The sequence below is a fragment of the Carex rostrata genome, chromosome 3, assembly GCF_964058835.1.
Source record: "Carex rostrata chromosome 3, lpCarRost1.2, whole genome shotgun sequence".
NCBI lineage: Eukaryota > Viridiplantae > Streptophyta > Magnoliopsida > Poales > Cyperaceae > Carex > Carex rostrata.
The window spans coordinates 4,011,940-4,024,492 of record NC_135920.1 but is presented as its reverse complement, the minus strand read 5'-3'; positions in this window follow the sequence as shown (position 1 = coordinate 4,024,492).

Below are 12,553 nucleotides of genomic sequence, written 5' to 3'. Positions count from 1 at the left end.
CCCGAGCTAAATACTCATTACCGCTAACCGTGAACCACAATTTTGATTATCTTCAGAATGAGATTTATAAATTTGTTGGGTACAATGCTAGTCAAGCAAATCTGGAAATTCAAGCCAGGTTTAATATGTCCACCGATGGACAACGTGACTATCAATTAGTACCGGTAATGGACCAACAATCATTCGAAATGATTTTAGGAATTGTGTCGTCTTTTTCACAAAGGTTCAAGATTATGGAGTTATATGTAGAATTGGAACCGAACTGTACTAGTCAGATTCCTGAACCTCGATCCCGACCCAGTACCAGTCAGAATCCTGTGGAACCGGACCCAATACCAGTTAGATCTCGACCTAGCACCGGTCGGTACTCTGTGGATGTAAGAATGAGACCCGGACCCAGTACCGGTAGCAACTCTGTGGATCAACCAGTTATATCCCGACCCAGTAGCAGTCAGAATCATGTGGATCAAGACCCAATACCAGTTAGATCCCGACCTAGTACCGGTCGGCACTCTGTGGATATACCAATGAGATCCCGACCCAGTTCCAGTGCGGTCCGCAGACATGTACGCGATTATTCGCACGTACCTGTGGATGCAATTGATTCTGATAGTTTGGCGAGTGGAGATGAGATGCTCTCCGGTGAGTCGTCGGGTTCCGATGATGATATCGGACAGCCCAATCAGTCACAACCACAGTCCCGTCAATCACAGTACCCGATTACTGGTCGGGAAAATATGACACATCCGGTTGACAGTTTCAATGACATATCCGGTTTTCGGCCTGCGGATGTCGATTTTTTCGGCAGCTCAAAAAAAATGACAGATAATCCATTGGCTAAAGGTGTATTTTATGAGTCGAAAACGGCTCTAAAGATAGCAATCAATGAGTTTCATCTTGAAAATAATTGTGAGTGCAGGGTTATTAGGAGCGAACCTAAACGTTACGAGGTGGGGTGCAGAGATGCTTTTTGTAAATTTAAGGTGTCCGCAAAGCAGAACGGTCTTTCAGAATCTTGGATTATTACCAAACAAGCACTTCCCCATACGTGCACAGTATCGGCAACACGTACTGATCATTGTCAGCTTACAGCAGAGATGGTTGCCCTTGCGATTGATAAGACCATTAGAAGGGACGTGTGCTCTTCTATAAATCATATTCGAGATATCGTCATGATGAAATATGATAAGGTAACCCCCAAGTACAACAAATTATGGAGAGGCCGTGAGCTTGCTATTGCAAATCTATTTGGGAGTTGGGAGAACTCGTACAACTTGCTTATTCCACTATTGGAAGCCATCAAGAGAAACAATCCAGGAACTAAGTATTGTGTGATCTCGAAACCGATTGAGAAAGAAACTGATAGGCACTTCCACAGAGCGGCATGGGCATTTGGAGCGTGTATTGCAGCGATACCGTTCCTCAGACCAGTGATTAGTATCGATGCATGTTTCATGTCGGGACGGTACCAGGGTAGGCTGCTAATGGCATGTATGTACGATGCTGAAAACCAATTGCTTCCAGTGGCTTTTGCAATTGTGGAGAAAGAAAGCGCTGACAACTGGGGTTTTTTTATGAGATGGTTAAGGTTGGAAGTAATTGGAGATAATCGATTCTTTTGTGTCATATCAGATAGACATTTGGGAATTAAAGCCGTGTTTCAGGATCCAAATCTCGGATGGGATGAGTCTACCGATCAATGTGTGCATCGGTATTGCTCCCAACATGTTGCCGAAAATCTCTACAAGCACGTGGGCCGTAAGAGAGAGGTCAGCGACAGGTTCATAGCTGGAGTGAACAAATGCAAACCTAGGAGGTTGCAGGAGATGTTACAAGACTTTGAAATTGGTTGTCCGAAGGCTATCGACTACCTTAACAAGGTGGGTAAGAGGAACCCTAACGATGAAGACGAGCTTCCATGTCCAGAGAAGTTGTATAAAGCTTTGGACGGAGGCCACCGATGGGGGATAATGACAACAAATGGGTCAGAGTCACTGAACGCCGTGTTCAAAATGAGTCGGCGATTACCGGTTGCAGCGGTCGTGGAGGATACGTTCTATAAATTAAATAAATGGTTTTTTGAACGATGGAACAAAGCTCAAATGGCATGTCAGCATGGTCAGGTGTGGTCCGACAGGGTAACTAAGTTATTGCAAAAGCGTATCGGAAAAGGAAGGGACATGACTGTGATTCCTTATCGTGGAAGTCATGGGCTTTTTGAGGTCCTAGTTAAGGGTGAAAAAATTCCAGCAAGGCGTAATCAGCCGAGACTTGAGTATACTCGTAGGGATTTCGGGTATAGGGTTGTTGTTAAGGACAACAACAAGGTTGAATGTGAATGTCAGAAGCCTCAATTGACCGGCATACCTTGTTCTCATTTCATGGCCGTTGTCTGTGAAATGAGATATAATGAAAATTTATACGTCAACCCCTTGTACCGTATGTCAATAGTGGCACAGACATGGAGTGGACATTGGGAACCGAAAGGCAACCAATGTGAATGGCCTGTGTATGAGGGCCCGAAAATTAAACCTGAGTCGAGACTGATAAAAAAAGGAAGGAGACGGCACGACCGCATACCGATGGAAATGGACAGAATGCGAGGTCGGAGACTCGGACACCAGGCTCATCGTGAGACAATTGATCGAAATGCTGCAGGTATAACTGATCAACCAACTGTTGTTAATTTTTTTAACTAATTTCACAATCTAATGCATGCTCATTATTACATGTAGAGGAGGCAGCAAGACAGACGCAAGCAGCGGCAGAGCAACCAGCAAGAACAAGTACAACCGTTTGGCGCACCCTCGGACAACATTTCACTATGCGTCGTAGAAATTAACATGTGTGTTTTTTTATTTGTATGTGGTGAGAACTATTTTCTTATGTAATTTTTTAATGTTGCTGATTATGAAATTGTAGACCACCAAGATGGACAGTAACAATCGAGAAAAGACCGAGGAAAAGAAAAACATTTGTCAATTCTGTGGAAGAGATGAAAAGGACTGTCCGAGATGTGTGCAGATAAAGGAATATTTACGAGTTGAACTATCTGATGATGATTTTGTAGATAAAAAAGCTTGGCTAGCACGTCGTCTGGGGGAGATAAAAAAGTCTGGCTAGCATTGTTAAGTACGTTATTTTGTGAAGCATTTGTATGTGTTGAGACTTATTTTATTTGTATGTGTTGAGAACTATTTTATTTTGTTAAGTTATAGGATATGGTTTCGATGCAACACACAGGACAAGATAAATCAAAAATAACAAAATATAACACAAATCTATAAATGAAAAATATACGACGAGTCCTACAAGATAATAAAAAATAACAAGATATAACGCAAATAACAAGATAAAATCCATAAATCCTACTGGCGACGCTGTGCATGTACATGGTGGTCCGGATACTGCGAATGTGAGAAGCGAGAAGTGTCAACCCTAGCACGCTGTGAACGTCGCGGCTCGTCAGTGGGATCCACTGCATGTGGTGTCTGAGACGGATCCTCTGCCGGAGGTGGATAAGAAGACGACGCCCCAGGATCACCTGCATCATAAGAAGACGACGCCCCAGGATCACCGAATGCGTGGCCGGAGAATGGAGTCGGAGGCGCCTCCATATGAGCCATCATTGATTCATGCCTTGCCTGGTCAAATTGTATTTGCTCCATCTCGTTCGCCTGCTCCTGAGACAGTCCTTGATAGTAATGATAACCCGCTTGATCCTGAGACATCTGCATTTCATAAGAAAATTTTTATTACTTGTTGATTGTAAATTAAAAAACAAAATTACCTCAATTAAAGTATTACATACCGGGCCGCCTTCATCGCCGAATAGTACATTCATCCATTGAGTATAACTCATATCCTGCTCCTGCCTCTGCTCATGCGTCTGCTCATACGCCTGCTCATGAGTCTGCTCCTGAGTATGCTCATGAGTCTGCTCCTGAGTATGCTCATGAGTCTGCTCCTGAGTATGCTCATGAGTCTGCTCCTGAGTATGCTCATGAGTCTGCTCCTGAGTATGCTCATGAGTCTGCTCCTGCAATTCATACATAGTTTTTCTTAGCTACAAATTAAATTTGAAATCAGCTTGTAAGTTGAATTCATACCTGGCGCGCATTGGCACGTGATGATAGAGTATGCCCTGCGAACTCTCCCGGACGGATGTAATCCCTCCATTGTGAGCCATCATATAACCAGCCCGTCACTGGATCTGGGCCTTCAAATACAGGGCCTGGTGGCATCGGCTCCGTTCCCAAAGGATAAGAATCGTCGGATGGAATTTCCTCCCAATTACGTGGAACCCCCGCATCCTCCAGCATGGCAATAGCACGGTCTCCATAACCATTATCTCTGCAGAGGCACCAACCTAGTCTCATTTTGCCCTTGCCAATTGCACGGAGACCCTTCGTGAAAAATGCCCGTGTGCCATGTGCTAACTCTCCTATCCCACGCAAAGCCTGCACGTATATTCAGAGTATAATAGATCATATATAATAAACCAATCATAAAATTCAGAGTTAGAAATATTTACATTTCGAACAAATGTCGATCCGCTGGGAATGTATCCAGACTTGGAGTGCTCGTCTCTTGGAACTGGAACATTACGATCCATCCCCACCACGTGCTGGCCAAACAGGTAGACGGATGCCATGCAGGTCTCCTGGTACCATTTACGATATCTTAGGAGGTCATTTATATCCCACGGACGACCTACTTCGTACACATGATCTGCATAATGTGTTGCATCGTTTACATGCCGACGGTGCACTTGCGCCCAGTTGGCATTTTTCTTTGAGCCCGATTTCAACCTGTTTACAAGGTTAGTACAATAAATAAGTAAGTAAGTAAATAAGTACTTTAAAATAAGTAAACCACATCTGATTTGCGAATATTACTTGTGCAGCTCTTGGTGCTCGACTGGATCCTGGGGAAGCGGTGGCTCTATCTGTTGCCATCTTCCGAACTGTCGCATGCAGCGATCAGGATTGTGATGCTCAACAATCCAATAAAAAATAAGAGGACCGCGGTACAAGTAGAACGGCTGACAAATTTAGAGTTGCAATGTTAGGTACAAATTATAAATGTGATGACATAAATGAAAGAAAGAATATGACTTTATTACAATGTACCTGGTCCGCCCGGGTTGTTCTCGAAAGGTTGTGGTAAACAAATGCATATGGCTGCCAATTGACCATGTTATCCGTCAGTTTCTGAATCTGGTCGCGAGGGATACCTGGTCCGGAGGTTGCACCATGGGACGAGTTTTCCCAATTGTGTGGGCCTTTCCACATGTCAGCAAATGATGGACATGTATCTTCTGTTTCTGCGCCCCAATTCGGTTGAGATCCCGGTAACGGCCGGTGAATTTGAAATCGGGTCCACGACCAGTGTTGCAGAAGCATGGTGGGACCATGCATGCTTTTGCATGAAGGACTGGATGCGAGGCATAGATTTCTATATAAATAAGCGAGAACAGCTCCGCCCCAGTTGTACTTTCTCGGCTCGTCCAAGTTTTCAATCATGCCGAGATACCACAGCGGTATTCCGTCCCCGCTACTGTCAGCAAACATGGTATTCCCTAGCATGTCGAGGAGAAATCCACGGACATACCTAACCGTCAATTTTAAAATGTGAGTACATTATTAAAAATATCAAATACGAATAAGGTTGTAAATAAAAAAATACTAACCATTTCAATTGTTCGTCGTTCGCATCTGTTGGTAATGTTTTGAAGCGCTCACGGACAGCTTTTTTGGCGATAAGCATGTCGTACGTATTAGTTCCCCTCTTCTTCATGAACCCCTTCACTTCATCATCTTTCACCCCCAGCAACTCATACAGTCGGCCTTGAAAACTCGCCGAGTCTGTAAATCCCGTTATCGGCTCCCCCGTAATAGGCAAACCCCAGAGACAACTCACATCCTCTAGAGAAACTGTAATATATTTGACTTGTCAGTAACGAATAAAAAAAAAATTATTTAAATTAGTTAATACCTGTCATCTCTCCGAATGGAAGATGAAAAGTGTGCGTCTCTGGACGCCACCGCTCGACAAGTCCATGAATGAGGGCCGCATCGAGGGCGATATCGGGCAATGTCGCGAGCTGATATAAGCCCATTCGAATTAAAAACGGTGCGTACCTCTCATTATACTCGCATTTGTGCCGATAATGTCTCACGGATAAAATTTCTGTACTCTACAATAAGGAAAAAATTAATTACAATATTTATTTGATTACTTACAGAGTTATGAAAAAAAAAAAAGTAAATGTTTACCTCCTTAGACGCCTCAGATATCCTGTGATTACCGTGAACTATCCACAACAGGGGGCTAAATCTATGCTTAAGTACTGGGTCTGCCATACTACAAAATTCGAACAATATTGTAAATCACCTTAAATTTTTTCAAATTATTCTACACTATTTTGGTATTTTTCTAAATTATTGTACATCATTTTGGCATTTTCTAAATTAATCAGACAATATTCTAAACCATTAAAATGAACTCATTAATTACATTTTAAATTAAAATAAAAAAAATACAAATGTAAAAACCTGAATCGCAGATCCGATCGATCAGACAATCAGAGCTCCGAAAGGGACCCGAAAGGAAAAGAGATTCCTAAAAAAAATTAAAATTAATCGAACAATTTTCTACATTACTAACATAATTTTCTACACCATTTGGTATTTTCTAAATTATTCTAGACTATGTTGGTATTTTTTAAATTATTCTACACCATTTCGGTAATTTCTAAACAATTCTAGACTATTTCGGTATTTTCTAAATTATTCTATACTATTTTGGTATTTTCTAAGTTATTCTACACTATTTGGGTATTTTTCTAAGTTATTCTACACTTTTTCGGTATTTTTCTAAATTATTCTACACTATTTCGGTAATTTCTAAATTAATCAGAAAATATTCTAAACCATTAAAATGAACTCATTAATTACATTTTAAATTAAAATAAAAAAAATTCAAATGTAAAAACCTGAATCGCAGATCCGATCGATCAGACAATCAGAGCTCCGAAAGGGACCCGAAAGGAAAATAGATTCCTAAAAAAAATTTAAATTAATCGAACAATTTTCTATATTACTAAGGTAATTTTCTACACCATTTGGTATTTTCTAAATTATTCTAGACTATGTTGGTATTTTTTAAATTATTCTACACCATTTCGGTAATTTCTAAACAATTCTAGACTATTTCGGTATTTTCTAAATTATTCTATACTATTTTGGTATTTTCTAAGTTATTCTACACTATTTGGGTATTTTTCTAAGTTATTCTACACTTTTTCGGTATTTTTCTAAATTATTCTACACTATTTCGGTAATTTCTAAATTATTCTACACCATTTCGGTAATTTCTAAACAATTCTAGACTATTTCGGTATTTTCTAAATTATTCTAAACTATTTTGGTATTTTCTAAATTATTCTATACCATTCGGTATTTCCTAAATTATTTGGACATTATTTTAAACCATTCAAAATTAAATAAATTAAATAAATTAAATAAATTAAATAAATTAAATAAATTAAATAAATTAAATAAATTAAATAAATTAAATAAATTAAATAAATTAAATAAATTAAATAAATTAAATAAATTAAATAAATTAAATAAAAAAAAATTACCTTGAAAAACGGAGAGCTGCGTTGTGATGGGGATGGGAGGACCAATGCATTTGTAGTCAGGCCATGTTTTCGTAAAAAAATTTCACGGAAACAGGCTCCTTCCGTAAAAATTTTCCCCGGAAATAGCATGGTTCCGGAAATTTTTTTTCCGGAAATAACCTCTGTTTCCGTTATAATTTTTCCCGGAAAGGGTATTTTTCGAATTGCAATGCTAAGGCGGTTAGTTTTTGAAATTTAAAATTAAATTTGGATATTAATAAAAAATTCGGTCTAGAGCCCTTTCCTTTCATTCGTTATTGGTTTATGGTATATAATTGTGAGATAAAAAAAATTCATAGTTAGAAATATTATGTTAAGAGAAAAACCCTCCCTTTCGCTCGTTCGAGTGACTCCATGAGTCTAGAAAGCCCTCCACTCGGTCTCACCGTCTCACCATTCCCCTCTATATTTCATTCTCTCCGCTTTATACCTCGATCTTTGTCACACCCCGAGACAACCCGCCACGTGTTTCTACGTAAGGCGTGTGCACATCACATACATTATCAATAACAACATAATAGAGCCACATTTTATTCCATAAACAAATGATCATGGCAGACATGACTAGTAACATAGACACTGCCATGCCTGCTCAATGTATCAATATAGAATTATGGAAACAAAAACTAAACAACATGTGGCAATCTATCAAAAATATGTTTTCCCCTTAGTCTCACTCTTGTCATTGCTTGAATCATTCCTCTTCATTACCTGGAACCCACATAAAAGTGGAACGGGTGAGAGATCGAACCTTCTCTCAGTGCGGGATTTAGTTCCAGCCCAGAGCTTATAAAACCTTTACTTATATTCACAAATATGATAATAAATAAAATGCATATGTGTTTCCTAATGCAATGCATCTATTGCTATTACGTTTACTTTCATAATCTTTTCACTTTCCGCAATTAACCATTTACTTGCCAGACCAATGGGAAGTCCAACCAACATTGGAAAGGCCGCCAACCCGCTGGGAAGTCCAACCAACAGCGGAAGGCTGTCTCACTAACCGCGGAACTCCCGCCAGACGCTAGATCTTGACCCGTGACAGGACCGCTTTCGCCTACAGTCACGTTAACGAGGGGTCCAGTCGAACACTAGACCCAATGTATACATCCCGATATGCAAGCATATCGGCCCCTGTTCACTTTAATTTTCCGTTCATTTCACATATATTCATTCAATCATACAATCCATGCCATGCTCAACACATCCTATCATGCAAGTTCATTGGTTAACATATGAATCCTATCATTTCATGCAATTCATTTGTGTACTACTCAAGTCATACGAATGGTTCGAAAACAACATGCATAAATCCAACTAATGCGATAATAATAAACAATTGAATGACAATAGGAAAGTAAAATAGTTTTATAAAGTCTAGGAAACCCGCACCTGTGGTAGTAGGGAAGTCGTTAGACGTTTCAAGATCTTCTATGATTCCAGAGTTTGGACCTAAACGACATATATACGTTACTCCTAAGTTAATACTTCCCATTAACCATTTCACGGTTCTTTGATTTTTTTCTTCCAATTAAGGTATCTAAAATTCTTAGAGTCTAGGTTACGTGATTAAGTTATTAAAAAGAAGGTCATGAATTAAAGTTGAAAAGGTAAATAGATATTCCAACCAAAATAAATACTCATGAAAATCCGTAGCAGCGAATAGAGGAACAAGAAAGAAACTATTAGAATTCAAAAAGTCGAACAAACAAATCGGAGTAATAACAAATAAGCTAGTCACTAAATCTAATCAAAGTATTAACAAATAAGCTAGTCACGAAATCTTCTACCCGATACATGCATGTAAGCAACATTTCATATAAAATAGAAAAGAAAAAGGCTTACTCAATTTAGGAGACTTATTTTATTAATTAAATGAATAAATATCACAAATTAATTTCGGTTGAGATCAGAAACAATTGTAGTTAATAGATAATATTTAAATAGTTAAATAATGCTTATTCAGTATATATATATGAGACCTAAATCTTTTTAACGAATTGTTAAATAAAGGAGTTATATTAAATTAAGTTTAGATAGTAAATGAAAGCTATAATATTTAACTAAATATTTAAAGTTCCAATAATTTTATAAGGATTCAATTCGGTTGAGAAGGAATAAAATAAATATCTATTAATATAAGGTAAGTGTCTAAGTAACGGAAATAATTTAACATATAAGGAATCTGAATTCTTATTTGAAAATAAATTATCTAATAAAGGAAAGTATGATTTGTAAAGGAACTAAATTAACAGATAAGGAATTCGAATTTTATTTTGAAAACAAATCAACAAACAAGGAAAGTATTATTTGTGATGCATATATTTTCTCATTATTTGTTTATATTTACCTTTCAATATAATAAAGGCATTTCTAACTTCTATTATTGGTCGACATGTCACAGAACATTCAAATTTAATAGTAATGGAATTGAGAAATGGGATTTATAATCTCATCTAGGTGTAAATATAAAACTAATCATTTTTAATTACTAGAAGAAAGAATGGAATTACGAGAATAAGTAAATAAAATAAAATAAAATAAAATAAAAGATTAATTGAATCATTGTATGAGATTCAAAATTATTGTCACTTCAACCATGGGAACATCTAATGTTCCTTTTGGGGTTATCATTGTAGCATGACCCGTGTAGGTGTCTTGCACCGATTATAGGTCGAATTAAAAATAAAACAACAAGAAAATAAATAAAAAGATAAAAGAAGAAACAAGAATCAAACCAAGCCGTATAGATGTCATGCATCGTTTATGCTTTGGATTTCTTTTTAGTATTTTTTTTTTTGTGTGTGAAGAAATAACCAGTGAAATAAGATGAATAAAAAGTAAAATAAGTACCACAAACAAGATGAATATACGTGTCCTTAAGCATTTATTCATTTGAGGGATTAATTCACTAAGTTAAGGATAATCATTTAATTAGTTTAAAAGGAAGTGAATGGTACCTGGGAGCCGAGGGGAAAAATGTGAAAGGGGTTCAACTTTGTTTATTCTATTTTTTTTTTCTTGGCAGAGGGTGTCGGCTGCGTGGGGGGGATTATGAGGGGTTTAAATAGTTGTTAATTAGGTTTAATCATTTAATTCGGGTGATGGGTTTGGATTCATGGGCTAGGTTAATTTATTTTTATTTTGGGCCTCTTAATTAACTTAATTGTATTATGATTAATCTAATGGATTAAATTATGTTTGGGTTTCTTAACTAATTAAACATTTTAATTAATGAGTCCATTACCTAAATTCCGTGGTGTTACAATCTTCTTGTTTTCTCACTTCACTCCAGACACGGTGTTTCTCTCCGTTGCATTGAGGGCTGTCAGGTAAAATTTATTTTAGGTTTCCGCTAAATTTCATTAGTTTGAACTTTTCTCTTGTAACTACTGTCTGATTTTCGACAGTCATTTTTATTTTTACCCTTTTTCTAATATATTTTGATAAACATACCAACTTTTGAAAAAGTTTTGAAAATACCCATACACAAGAGGAAAATCCGGTTGCTGTTTTATTTTTACCCTTTCAATAAGATACTGATTTTCTAATTTTGTTATATTTGTTCAACTTGACATCTTAGTTAATTAGTCTAAATTAAAATTTATTTATAGTTAGATTTATACTTACCTATATGATATTAACATTTCGTTTATCAATTAGCAGAGGAAAAAAAACGGGAGCCATCTAGAGGCCGTTCCTTTCGTTAGTTATTGGTTTATGGTTATATAATCTTGAGATAAAATAATTCACAGCAGGAAATATTATGTTAAGAGAAAAACTCTCTCTCTCGCTCGTTCCAGTGACTCCATTAGTGTGGAAAGCCCTCAACCCGGTCTCCCTGTCTCGCTGTTCCGCTCTCTATTTTTTTCTCTCCGCTTACTACCCTGCTCTTCCAGTTTTCCCGCTTTAATCCGGGCACGGTGTTTCTCCCCGTAGCATTCAGGGTCGTCAGGTAAGATTAATTTTATGTTTCGGCTAAATTTCAAAAGTTTCAACTTTTCTCCTGTAACTACTGTCCGATTTTCGCCTGACATTTTTATTTTTACCCTTTCTCTAATATATTTTAACAAAAATAATCAAACCTTTGAAAAAGTTTTAAAATACCCACGTCACAGGAGGAAATCCCGGGAGTAGTTTTATTTTTATCCTTCCTATAAGATGTTGATTTGCTAATTTGGTTATATTTATTCGGCTTGACGTCTCAGTTAATTAGTCTAAATTAAAATTTATTTATAGTTGGATTTATGCTGAGCTATATTATGTTAACATTTTGTTTATCAATTAGCGGAGGAAAAAGAAAATAGAGCCGTCTAGAGGCCTTTCTTTTCGTTAGTCATTGGTTTATGTATATAATTTTGAGATAAAATAATTCATAGTAGGAAATATTATGTTAAGAGAAAAACCCTCCCTCTCGCTCGTTCCAGTGACTCCACGAGTCTAGAAAGCCCTCAACCCGGTCTCGCCGTCTCGTTGTTTTGTTATCTCTTTCTTTCTCTCCACTTCATACCTCGCTGTTCCAGTTTTCTTACTTCAATCTGGGCACAGTGTTTCTCTACGTCGCATTCAGGACCGTCAGGTAAAATTTATTTTAGGTTTCGGCTAAATTTCAAAAGTTTCAACTTTTCTGTTGTAACTATTGTCCGATTTTCGACCGACATTTTTATTTTTACCCTTTCTCTAATATATTTTAATAAAAATAATCAAACTTTTGAAAAAGTTTTAAAAATACCCATGTCGCAGGAGGAAAACTCGGGTGCTGTTTTATTTTAACATTCCAATGAGATGCTGATTTGGTAATTTGGTTATATTTATTCGTCTTGACATCTCAGTTAATTAGTGCAAATTAAAATTTATTTATAG